Consider the following 12,994-nt stretch of genomic DNA (forward strand, 5'->3'; position numbering starts at 1 on the left):
ATACAGAAATATTTTGACAGATAAAGACTTTAGCAAAATACCTTCAGATTCATATATGAGGTACATTTTCTACCAATTTGGGGATACTATAAAACAGCTAATAGAACAAGTCGTACCTGAACAGTCCTCTTTGATTCATATCCATGAACTATGGATTTGGAAAGGAAAAAAAAATAGGGAAAAATAAAATTGAGAAAAATGTGTGAAAAAGCTACACTGGTACTTGTATGAAAAGAAATAAAGATCATGCAATCAATAAAGCTGCAATTAAATTAACTGAAAACTTAGGGAAACCTCTTCACATTAATAATTGATAAAATATTATAATTAAAAATTAAATTCTGATAAAAATAATTTGATGAGATATAATACTTTCCTAAAAACACCTGAGAAGAAGTACTGTAAAATCACTCTTATTATCTGTTGCAAAGATAGCTGTGGAAATATCATATTAGGACTTTTTTATGATCAGCACAGAAAAGAAAAAAATAAGCAAAAAAGGCAGTATCTGAATGAAATCAGTGCACAATTCAGAGCAAAATTACTGCATTCTTTTGATCATTGTTATCATTTCTGAATAATGAATTGTATAATAGATGCATGGAGAGTTCAATTTGGGAACTAGGATGGGTTGAATACACTAGTTATCAAGATATTCATGTATTACTTTGCTTTGTTGTATTATAGGTTATGCATAAGCATAAATTGTTGAAATGACTGTAGGCATCTAAATATTATTCAACCTACAAGAACAAGTTTAGTAAGAAAGGCATTCATCATGTAGCAAAGTTCTTAGAAGTTGTATGGCTAACTGAGCAATGGAACTTTGTTAAGTTACACTGAAATATATAGTTCATAATATGGAGTAAATACACACCAGGCTGGGTTCTCCAATGTGTGTAGCTTGATTTTATTATATTTTTATTAATTTAGGCTTAACCCTTTAACAAATCTTGTGATGACATCTCTGTCTTGTTATGTGCTGCAGAACTTCTTTGTTTATCCACACCAACTTCAGAATACTTCCTAGTCTCCATTATACTGTCTTTCGGGATAGCTTGCAGAACTTCTGTGGGAAAGTGCAATTATACTCTTTAGATACATTTCCACAGAAAAGTCCCAGTTCTTTTTTTTTCTACTGATTTGGTATAAATGGAAATGCCTTAATGTTAAATTGAAATTGTACTTAACTCAATGGCAGATAAGGAAAAATGAAAATAAAAGTTATTATTTATACAAGATAAGAAATCAAACAAAATGTTTAATACATTTATAACAAAATTCAGCCTAGAAGTTTTTGTTTTGTTTTGTTTTGGGTTTTTGTTTGTTAGTTTTTTCCCCTAACCAGTTTACTTTCTATACATGTTTGCTTTACATGGTCTTTTCAGAAATTTTGTCTTTCTGTATATCTTGAATTTCAAGTTCAATTAACTAAAATAACCTGCTCTGATAGAAAGATTACAATTTTTCCTCTCCTTAGATTTCTCTAGGGAATCTGGACAGACTAAATCTCCAGCTTTTCATCCTTGCGAAAACAAATAATAATAATTAAAACAAACGAAACAACAACAACAAAAACCCACCACAATTGTATTTCCCTCAAGTTAATTCAGGTTAGAAGATCTGTAGTCTTTTATGACCAAATTAAGCATTTCCTCACTTCTTCTAAGTGGCAAATGTCACACTAGTCAGATAAGGAGATGTCCTCTGAGACTCTCTAGCTAGTTAAAGCAATCTTTTATTCAACTTCTACCCGTTTATTGGCAGTTTACCTTTCTGTTTAAATGGTTTATCTTCATGAACTGAACTGTGTATTTTCTATTGACTCACAGATTAAAAAATGAATCTGATACAAACACTTAATTTGAAGTGTTTCCAGCTCGTTATTATACAGTAGTGATGTATCATTTTGGAATTCCTACAGGTTACAGATGGAAGGTTCCAAAACCTTCCATTTAACAATACCATAGCAAGTTGATTTTTTTTTTTTTTTTTGAAGGTATTGTGAGTTAAAAATAGTGCTTGATAGTTGTTCCCTTGCTTCTGAGATTTACTGCAATATAGTTGACTAACAAAGACTAGTGCAAAGATGAGCAATACCAAAAGCTCACATCATCATAATTTCAAGTGCATCCTTCCTCATGTTGTTGCAATGTGTAGGTTGATGAGTGGCTTGGGAAATGCAATCCATGTACAAAGTATCTGTCATCCTTCTTTTAAGTGATGGATAGAACAATAGTGATCTATTTTGCTATAGGCAGTTCAAATCTTAAATTTGAGAAACATTAGAAGCCATACCACTGGTAAAAATAATTTTAGTTTTATCTTTTCTATTAATAATTGCATTGTGACTGGAAGTTATTTTACTTACATTATTCTCCAAATATTAACAGTTTGATTGTGGTTGTAAGTATCAAACTAAAGCTCCACAGGTGTGTTTTCTTATTTACCTCAAAAGATAGTTCTCAAAATGTGCAGAATACCTGAGGTAGCTGCAATTTCCAGAACGAGGCATGGCATCGTTGTAAGAAACTGTCAGGGTAAAAAATAATCTTGTTAAAGTTTCTTAGACCTTTTTGAATATTAATTTATTTATATATATATATATATATATAAAAAAAAATACTACAGAAATGTTGATAAGGAATCAACCTGAAATCAATTTTTAACCTTTTTTTTTTTCCTTCGTCTCAGCTTCTTGGTTGCCTTCTCTGTTTCTATTACTATTAGAGTTATATAGAAAAAAACAATATATATATATATATATTTATATATTCAATTCCTTGTGAATTTCAATGCCTTCTGAATTTTCATCTGATGCAAAAATCTTTTAAATTTTGGCTGCTAAAATACAAATCTAAAACTATGCAAGGTGATCTTTCTTTTCTTTTCTTTTCTTTTTTGAAACTTCATACAATCTTGTGTGGGTAGATAGTAAGAAAGAAAAAAATAAAAGTTTGCCAATCAGCTACAAACACTCATCACCTGTGCAGATGGTGATTGTGAAGGATGTGAAGAGACCTTTGATCCTAAACTTTTCTTTTGAATGGCAATTCTAGAAATCACTTTACCATATTTAAGCTGTAAAGACATAAGTGATTTGGTTAATTTACTTCCATGTTCAAGAGTGAGTGCTTCTCAAGTACTTTGCTGAGTTGGGTCCTTACAGCACAACAAGTCACTAATGATGCTGGTAAAACAATTGAGAATAAAGATTTTAAAGAAGAATCAGATGGTATTTATTATCAAAAGTAGATTTTTAAGACTAGCTGAACATCTGAAAATGCTATATACATGTCTAACACTCAGAAGTGTTTAATAAACAGATCTAGGATCATACGTTTTATCAGGCAATAACATACATGATATGTTATTTGATATATACTGAAACTTAAGTTTCAGTAGTAATATTTGTTCTTTTACTGAAACAGTTTCTTCAAAAATAAAATTATCCTATTGTTGTGTGACAACTATACATTTGAGGTGCATACTAAATATTCAAATTCTGATAGGTTTCATATTTAACAAAGAGTGTGTTGTCTTCCTCCATATGTTCAAAGATGGAATGACACACAGCATAAGAATACATTAAAGAGTTCTTTTAGTATTATGAGTTTTCCATGGTAACAACATCTAAAGTTGATTAAACCAATCCTGTAGAGATGGTGCCTGAGTACACGTCCATTTTAAGATGATAACATCCTTAACACTCACCAGTAGATGGAAACATGTCTCCTTGTGTAGTCTACCTAAAGTCAAACAGATTTGGAGACTAGCCCAGTAACTTGTTAACTGGTCTGAATGGATATATACAGTTCAATAATTTGAGAAATATACTTCACATTTTCCCCAGAAGGTACAGTTTTAACAGACAACTGTCCTCTTTCTTACAGCTGTCTAAGCATAAACATAAAATGTTTTCTCGTAATATCTTTCAAAAAGGTTGAAATCACAGAAATGTACTGGGAAAATATGAGCTCTAGAATTTTGCAGCACTATATCTGGAACTGAAATACTAGACTGTTGCATTTCTATTCTAAAAAATGCTTATTCTTAGAATCAATGGTAATCTTGCAAAAATGGTAATCTTGCAAAAATGATAAATAATATTGTATGTTAAAATGTTTATGTCTTGAATTGAAATGCTGTAGAATAAACTGTAGAATACAGTTAATTCCTGTAGAAAGCTGTTAGCTCTTTACACCAAAGGGAGAGAATGTTTTGCAGGAGCTGTAGTGAGTATATTCATTGTGTTCATCCCAGTTACTTCAGACTGAGAAGAGGGGTATAGTCAATGAAGAAAGGTAGCTCCTTCAGAGAAATGTAGGACATGTATACAGTGTACTTTTGGAATACGTTCTCTCTCATTCTATAAACTACACAGATTATAAAGTGTGATATAGACATACTATCAATAATTGTACAATAGATATGTTCTCTTTCTTTACCTGTATTTTAGTACATTAACTGCTTGATTGTAGCTATGCATATATGTAAAGTATCTTAATAAACCAGAAACTATCTACCCCAAAAATTGTTTTTCTGATTAATAAATAAAGCCTGCATAGATGCTGAAAACTAAATAAATAAATAAATTAAAAGGAAGGGGGAATGGGGGGAGGGGTGAATTTCATAATACTGCTCTATAAAATCTATTGGAATATTTTGCTATTTAACAAGATAAGACATTCTCAATTTTAGGACAGGAGATCTTTTTATTACCTTGCAAAGTTGTTTGTTTATTTCAGAGCTCTTGTTTATTTCAAAATGCTCTTGTTACAGCATTTTGCCACAGTATTTGCCCATTCTAGAATTATGGAGTCATACAGTCTTTTATGTTGGAAAAGACCCTTAAGACCATCAAGTCCAAACATCGACCTGACATTAACACATCCACCACTAAACAATGTCCCTAAGTGAATGTTCCCCCAATAACAGCACCTACTGTAGTGACTGAGGAGAGGTAGCTTAATAGTTCTAACCTATAAGACCACTCTATACCTGCCTGGTGGAGGAGACATCCAATTATAAATATCAATATCTCTGCATAAAATGTAAAGAGTAATATATCAGTAAGAAAAACAAAACAAACAAACAAACAAAAAGCTATTTTTAAAAGTTAGTCAATATAAACCAAACCAAACCAAATCAAAACCAGACCTGATAAGTAGACAATATCCTTTAAGTGGAAACAGCAGCAGTATTGAAGCACATGTATTTCATTCTAAAAGTAATAAATGTGAGGAATAAGTTGTCAGGTAAGCCCACTGAAGCACATTGTATAAATGAATTTAAGAGACAGCTAGAAGTTTTTATAGAGCTAGAGGGGAAATTAAAGATAGTGACAAAGCAGGAAGAATAGGTTGAACTAACACATATAAAAGACAAGTTTTCTGGTTCTTCTCTCCAGCATTTCTTTATGATCATTACAGAGTGCATCTGGTACTCGTTATTTATGTTTGAGAAGGGCAGAAAAAAAGAAGTTGTTTCAAGTGCATTATCCCAAAGGTCCCAGAAACTTCATCTTCACTTCACTTACAGACAGGAAAAGTAAAAAAAAAAAAAAAAAAAAAAAAAAAAAAAAAAATTAGACCATAGCTGTACCTAATTTGACATTTTGTGAAGCAAACAGAGCACAAAGCACCACTGGTAGGTCATACGGGAGAAAACAGAGAGTATATGGCTGATTTTACCTCATCTGCACTGTGTTAAGAATCATATTCTGTGCATTGTTTTTGTTCTACCGTGCAGTCCTGGAACTGCATCAATGACATCAGACATTGGGTCTGATCCAGCTGTCCCAGCTGTCACTGAAGTCAGTAGGAAGACTTTCATTGACTCACCTGTGAGCTGGGTAACTTTCAGAATGCATCCATCATGTATAGGGCAAAAAGAAAGTAGTGGAGCTGGCATGCTTTGAACAAAATTGTTAGGATTATTTTTGGAAGGGAGGGGTGGACACTGACATTTACAATATTTTTTGTTTATCTTAGCAGTGGGATGTTGTTTTATTCTAATTATTTAGTGAAAACATGGAAGGAATATCAAAGTATTTTATTTACCAGAACCAATTATGCAAAAAGGGAACAAGTTTCAATTTAAATATTGATTTGTTTTTATAAAATTCCTTTTGCACACTTAAAAAAATCTAAGAATATTCATCAGAATTTGCATTTCCATTGTAAGGTAAAATGAAAAAAGGAATTTTGAAAGTTAAGCTTTCTCAGTTGTCCATGTCTTAAGCAACTCTAATAAAAACAACTTTTCTTAACTGACAGTTTCAGGAGTTGGAATATAATAATAATTCTATTGTATTTAGGTTTTGCTCCTGCAACTTGACACCTACAATGACTTTGAATATTTGGGATTTATATATCCACAAAAATGACTTGAGTGAAATTATTCATCTGTATAAATATACAGATGGAAAAATCTGAGCATATCATTCTTAATACTTTTGACATGTCTGTCTCAACCTTGCTACATATAAAGTGCATGCATAAAGATCAGAATTTATGCTTATATATATTTGCTCATATTTATTATAGATTATATACTATATGAAGTGGTAAATAGAACAAAATATAAAAATGCTGTTTCTCTGTACGGAATTAAAATTATATCTGTTGGACTGTTTTGTTGAAAGCTGAAGTGAAGCATTCCACTGAACATGTAAAAAATGAATTGATATAATGGAATTTTTATGTGTTAATAAGAATTAAAATGTTACCTTGAATTATGAACAGCAAGAAAGCTAAAGAGAAAGAAAAAATTGAAATCTTATTTTGAGGTTTTATTACCCAGATTCAATAGACTTGCTTTTCTCTCTATGATCAAAAGCACAGACTGGAAGTGCTGTAATAGTAATTTATAGCTGGATATTGCACATCTCTAGACCTTATGGTGCTACTTGATAGCAGTCTAACAGTATTTTGATGATTCTGTGTGATGCTGAAACACAGGATGGCTTAAGATAGTGGCAAAAGGGTCTAAAATGTCAAGTGAAGATTCGCTTAATTATGGGCCCTCGAAGCATTTTTATAGTTAACTCCTCAGTGGCAAAAATAAATAAATAAAATAAATAAATGGTGAGACTTTGGAGACTTTATAATCCAGTTGCTGTGCAAAGCATCTTCATCATACTGGAGGGTCTAATACAGAAAAGGAACTACCAACTGCTGTTTCAGCAAGTGAAAAATAATGTCACATAGTAGCCCTCTATATACTACTAACTTCAAAATTATAATATAATAACAAGATTATTTTAATTATCCTCTTATTCCTGTAAAATTTCCAATACTAATCATAGTATTATTGCCACACATATCTTGTTCATAATTTAGCTTTTGGGGCATATTATCTCTTTTCAAGATTTTGATTATTCTGAGTCTGATGATGATCATTTAATTTTGTGAGGTCACAAATATTTACACATTTGAACAGGAAAAGTGACTATAGAAGTATGATTTATCACTCAGAATTCTGAATGTTTACTATTTTATTTTTCCAGTGTACATGAATAAGTACACATTTGTGTGCTTAGAATATACCTATTTATTAGCATGCATATTTTATTTGTTTTTAAGAATATGTGCAAGACAAATACATATGTATGCATTTTGCATATGGAATGATATTTTTACAACTATCCTCTAAGCCCATTCTAAAATAATAATACAACATAGCTAATATTAAAACTATTTGAAATTCAATTTTTAAATTTTAATTCAAGTTATGTCATTATTAGATAAATGACATAGAAAAGAAAGATAATTATAAAAATATAATTATGTCATTGTAACTTTTGAACTAATGAAGTGGTAATCAACCAATGAACCAAATCAACCAAAGACAAATAATAAAATAAAATAAAATTAAAATAAAATAAAATAATAAAATATAATAAAATAAAATAAAATAAATAAAATAAAATAATAAAATAAAATAAATACAAAAACACTTGTTCCTTGGAGTTGACTAAAACATGGTAAACTGAATGTGAAATCTAAACAAGCCATAACCAATTATCCCTACTATCTATGATTGCTAGTGTCACAATTCACAGGCAGAGAGATACAAAGAACTCAGGAAGGAAGGAAGGGAATCTAATTCTTTTGATTCTGGTGGCATGTTTGTAAGGTGAATTGGAAGGACTGTGACAGATTCATGATACTTAACACTTGACTAAATTAGGGGTTTTGTCTCAGCAGAAATACTCTCAGACCTTTGAAAGAGCAAGAAAAGTGTACCTTCCCATACTGTAGAGCTATTTATTAGAAACTGACAAGCAGCAAGCTGAGAGGAGATATGAGCAGGTGCCTCTTTGTTATCTCCAGAGGCCTATTTAACTCCAGAGGAAGTTCTCAAGTGAGGTGTTATCTGCTTCTGGCTGGAAGGAAGCACCATTTAAGTGAGGCCTATGCTGGAAACATCTAAGTGCCCTGAGGTAGCATGGTAAGCATATCCAATATATCCTAAATATCCATTCTGGATTAGAACACTTTCTAAATATCCCCCAAAATCTTCAAATATTTGGAGTTTCTTTAATTTTGTTGTTAATTTGTTTTTAGACAAAATTCAATGTTCTAGTAAATAAAATGGCATGGGGGCCATCTCCCTTTCTTAGAAAACTTGTAAAACATTTATGCTAGCATTGTAGGAGAATGAATAAATAAATAACTTCAAAAAAGACTAGAGATTTGTTTGTTTGTTTATTAGTTTGTTTTAATAAACCTCTTTCAAACATAAGTAAATAAATTGTGAAAACATGCTGCAGATCTTAGTTATGGGAACAAGTAAAATACATAGCCATATTCATTTCTTGTGCGGGTGTGACCCCTGAATCAGATGTGGCTACCTGCCTTAAATACTATTTTACTTCTGTGGGCTCATCATTGTCCTTACATACAGGTTTACCAAACATAAGTAACCATTACCTTGAAATAAAATTTTCTTTTTAATCTCTTTACCATGATTTTCTGTGGTCCAAGGTCCCTGATGGCACCCAGGCTGTTCTTACCAATATGTTGATAACAATATGTTCTTACCTCCAATTAATTGTTCAGTTTTTAGCAATTTAACTATACAGTTCATTCAAGCTACCACATACATTACTTGTATGTATGTATGTGTGTATATATATATATATATATATATATATATATATATTTATATATATATATATACATATTATATTATTTCTGGAAGTATTTCAGTTTTCACCTTATTCTGCTTTAAATTAGAACTATAAAATTATGAGCAAAATTAAAAATGCACAGTAATATAGAGCATGATCAATATCTAGTTAAATTTACTGGTGGATGTTTGTTTGTTTGTTTTCCTTCTGTACATTCTCATTTCAAAGTATGTTATAACTTCCAACTTTATGATTGTTTGTTATCCATTTTTAAAACGCTTAAAATGTAGAGTGAAACAGATGATAGAAAACCTGAATATGTGAAAACACATTGCTGACATTGAATTAACTTGATATACTAGTGCTTAAACTTTTGGTACCCACTGTGGAGATAAACAATTAACTCTTTCAATTAGGAGATATGCATTATTAACGTCTTGCAAGTATATTATTTTGAATTTTATTTTATGATAAGATAAATGTAGTAAGTCAAGCAAACAATAATAGATTGTTAAAATAAGAAATAATATGTACTTATTCATTTAGATATGAATGTAAATATAGGTGCATTCAAATAGAAATATAATATAAAGTTAATAACAAAGTACAGAAAGAAGGAAAATTTTATGATGAAGTCATACGAAGCCTCTACCAGAAGAGGTCATATTTCATGGTGTTGTCAAATGTAGTTTCTGTAATCATCATAAGGTCTGTGATAGCCACTCACATAATTTTTTGTTAGCAAATAAAATTTCCATTTTGAATATTCATTACTTAAAACAATGCAATCAAGAGTTGGCTTTACAGTATCTATACAGAAAGGTATCGCCTATTCCAGTCCTAGAAGGGAAAGATCACTTCTACAACAAAAAAGAATATTCCCTCAATACTCTCTTGATTTGCTACATCATCATTTTTAATAATGGCAACAATCCAGACCCACATAGACTTTAAACAGGGAAAAGCATATAGGTAGAAAAAAAGAGGTTTTCAGAACACCATGGATGTCCTCTGTCCCCAGGACAGCTGCACAGCTGCACTGGAATTTTTAATTCACATGCAGAGGATTAAAAAAAAAAAAAAAAAAAAAAGTACTAGAGCACATTAATGCAGAGAAAAACAATTTAGCAGTGACATCATCAAAGACACCCACCATGAGGGTGGTTCCAACTTCACATACCTCTGGTCAGGCCACAATTACACATCAGGCCACAGTTTAGTCTCCAGGTTTCTCCTCAGTCTGAAGATAAACTGGCACCTGCAATGATGATTCACTCCATCTGCCTCAGGATGTGAGGCAGGGAGCATAAATCTCTCTCTGCAGGTGCTTTTCTGTAACAGTTTGTTATAGAGACCCTGAAGACAAGTTTAGAGCATTAGTGAGTCCTGTAATCCCAAAGGATTAAATCACATCAAATGTCTAATTTTACCAGGAGAAATTAAAGTATTCCCCACTGAAACAAACAAACAAAAAATAATAATTTCTAAAACAGAAGATTTAGATTCTTTAATCCTTCTAATATTTTTTGGAAAAAAAAAAAAATCTTAGATATTCATATAAACCTAGAGGCAAGGTGTTGGGTTCAAATTTGCCAAATTTTTTGAAGTAACATTCAAGCAATCTATATTTATAAATATCTGCACTGTTTCACATGGTTATAATTGAATATGATTCTTAATACAAGGAGATTCTCAACGCCTACTTAAAGTAACTCAAAACTACGTAAGATCCATTGTTTTGAAATGTCACAAAGCAGCTTAGTGTTATCATACTGAAGTATAATGATTCTCTCCATGAAATATGATTAAAAGTGTATCTTGCTACTGTACTGGGTCTGGCTGGAATGTTAACTTTCCCAGCAGCAGCCCATACAGTGCCGTACTCTGTACTTGTAGCTGGAACAGCAGTGTTATCACACCAGTGTTGTGTCTACTGCTGAGCAGCAGTGGCACAGTATTGGGCCTTTCTCTAACCCTCCTAGGGAATGGGCAAAAGTGAGGAGAGAAACATCACTAGGGCAGCTGACCTAAACCAATCAAAGGGATATTCCATACCATGTGATGTCACACTCAGCAATAAAAGGTGGAAACAGGAAGAAGAGGGGAGGGGTGGGCTCTTGTTGAGAAGATGTCAGTCCTCCTCTCAACACCTGCTGCGTGCGTTGAGGCCTTGCTTCAAGGACGTGGTCAATCATCGCTCGTTTGTGGGAAGTAGAGAGTAATTTCTTTCCTCTGCACTTCCATATAGCTTTCATTTATTTTGTTTGTTTTCCTCCTTTCTTTTTATTTTTCCTTTTCCCTTCCCTTTTCCCCTTTCCCTTTTTATTTCCCCTTAGTTAAATTGTTTAGTTCATGGTAGTCTTTATTTAATTATTATAATTATTTCCCTTTAATTAAATTATTCTTATCTCAACCCGTGAGTTGTTCTTTGCTTTACTTCTCCCCCTCCTCATCTAAAGGAGGGGGAGTGAGAGAGCGGTTGTGGGGTTTAGCTGCCCAGCATGGTAAAACCACCACAGCTACTTACGTGTGTCTTCCTTTCTGCTTTGTGTCTCTTCACAGTGGATTTAATGCATGTGTCAAGCCAGTAATGTAATGAAGTAATAATAGCTTCACACAAACTGACAGCGAACAGGAAGTTATATAAGGCAGTGAAAACATAACTCTACTTACTCATTAAAACTACTTTAAAACAATGTTAATTGTTATTACACTATTTCTTTTTTGTTTTTTTTTTGCCCAAGAGATAAGAGAGAGAAGGTTTAGCTCTATAAAAATTCTATATTTTTTGGTCAGTTCAAAAAGCTTTTAAATGGACTATGTTGTGTAAGTCTATTTATTTGTGCTCACAATACTTTAGGTGGTGTTTTTTTTTCTTTTTCTTTTTTTTTTTTAACATTGTAAAACTTCAAACGTTGCATTCAGTGTTCTGAGACAATGTTGTATTTTTGGAGCACCAGTTTAAATATCCTTACTTTTTATTTAATCTTCCCTCAAACATTCTGTACTCAATTTCATTATAGAAACATTGGTGTTAAATAGAATCAAGATAAATTTGATTTGCCATTATTTTTATAATTTTCCTGCAATACTTCCATATCTTTCCAAAACATCCTAGTTTTAGAAAGTTCCTTGCATGATTTGGACTGTCTTTGTTCATATGATTATGCAATAGTTACTGAATTACATTCAGGCACATATATACAAATAAATCCAGCCTGGATTTAAAAATCTCAGGATCATGCTGAAACCCATATCTTGTTTAAAGAGGTGACTGTAGGAAACATGAGATATTTGGAGCTGCGTTATTATTCTTAGCTGATTGAAGTATTCATCATGTATTTGCTGAATGTAGACCTTTATTCTGTCTCTATGAACAGATGGACATTTGTATACATTTTGTTTCTCCAAACTGCTCCACTAGTTACAGCAAGTATATTCAAGCTTTGAGATTTTTATGAACTTTAGCAGAATATTCAGTCACTAGTATAATATTTGTAATTCAAGGTTTGATTGGTCTCCAGACCAACTTAGTTCTTGCAATCCTAAATTTTTTCAGCCTAGAGGGACTCTAATGATGTTTAGGCTTATCTCCTGCTCACAAAAAGGAATCTCTTTACCCAGAGCAGCATTAGGATTGATTTCAGAATGAGGAGAATGGATAAAAACTTCTATAAATGATAACTCTGTTTCTCTACTGCCATATAGTTTACCTCTTTTCAAAAGATATTGTAAGTATATGTAGAAGAGTGTCTGGTCCTTTAAGTGTACATGGTCAAGGGCCTTTTCCAAGCCAATAAGAGATAATAAGGAAGGAAGAAAGTGATGGGAACCAATTCTGGTTGGTCACACTAATTT

General features: G+C 32.0%; 1 long non-coding RNA gene across 1 annotated transcript; it reads right to left on the bottom strand.

Annotated features, from left to right (window-relative positions):
* Window positions 1-905: 905 nt before the first annotated feature.
* LOC106016669 (uncharacterized) lies at window positions 906-11,708 on the bottom strand. Its single transcript, XR_001189542.3, has 4 exons — window positions 11,664-11,708; window positions 10,317-10,492; window positions 2,451-2,532; window positions 906-1,069 (listed from the first exon to the last, which is right to left on the bottom strand). It is a non-coding gene; the product is annotated as an uncharacterized lncRNA (long non-coding RNA).
* Window positions 11,709-12,994: the final 1,286 nt, after the last annotated feature.

The sequence above is a fragment of the Anas platyrhynchos genome, chromosome 3 (genome assembly GCF_047663525.1).
Source record: "Anas platyrhynchos isolate ZD024472 breed Pekin duck chromosome 3, IASCAAS_PekinDuck_T2T, whole genome shotgun sequence".
NCBI classification, from domain to species: Eukaryota; Metazoa; Chordata; class Aves; order Anseriformes; family Anatidae; genus Anas; species Anas platyrhynchos.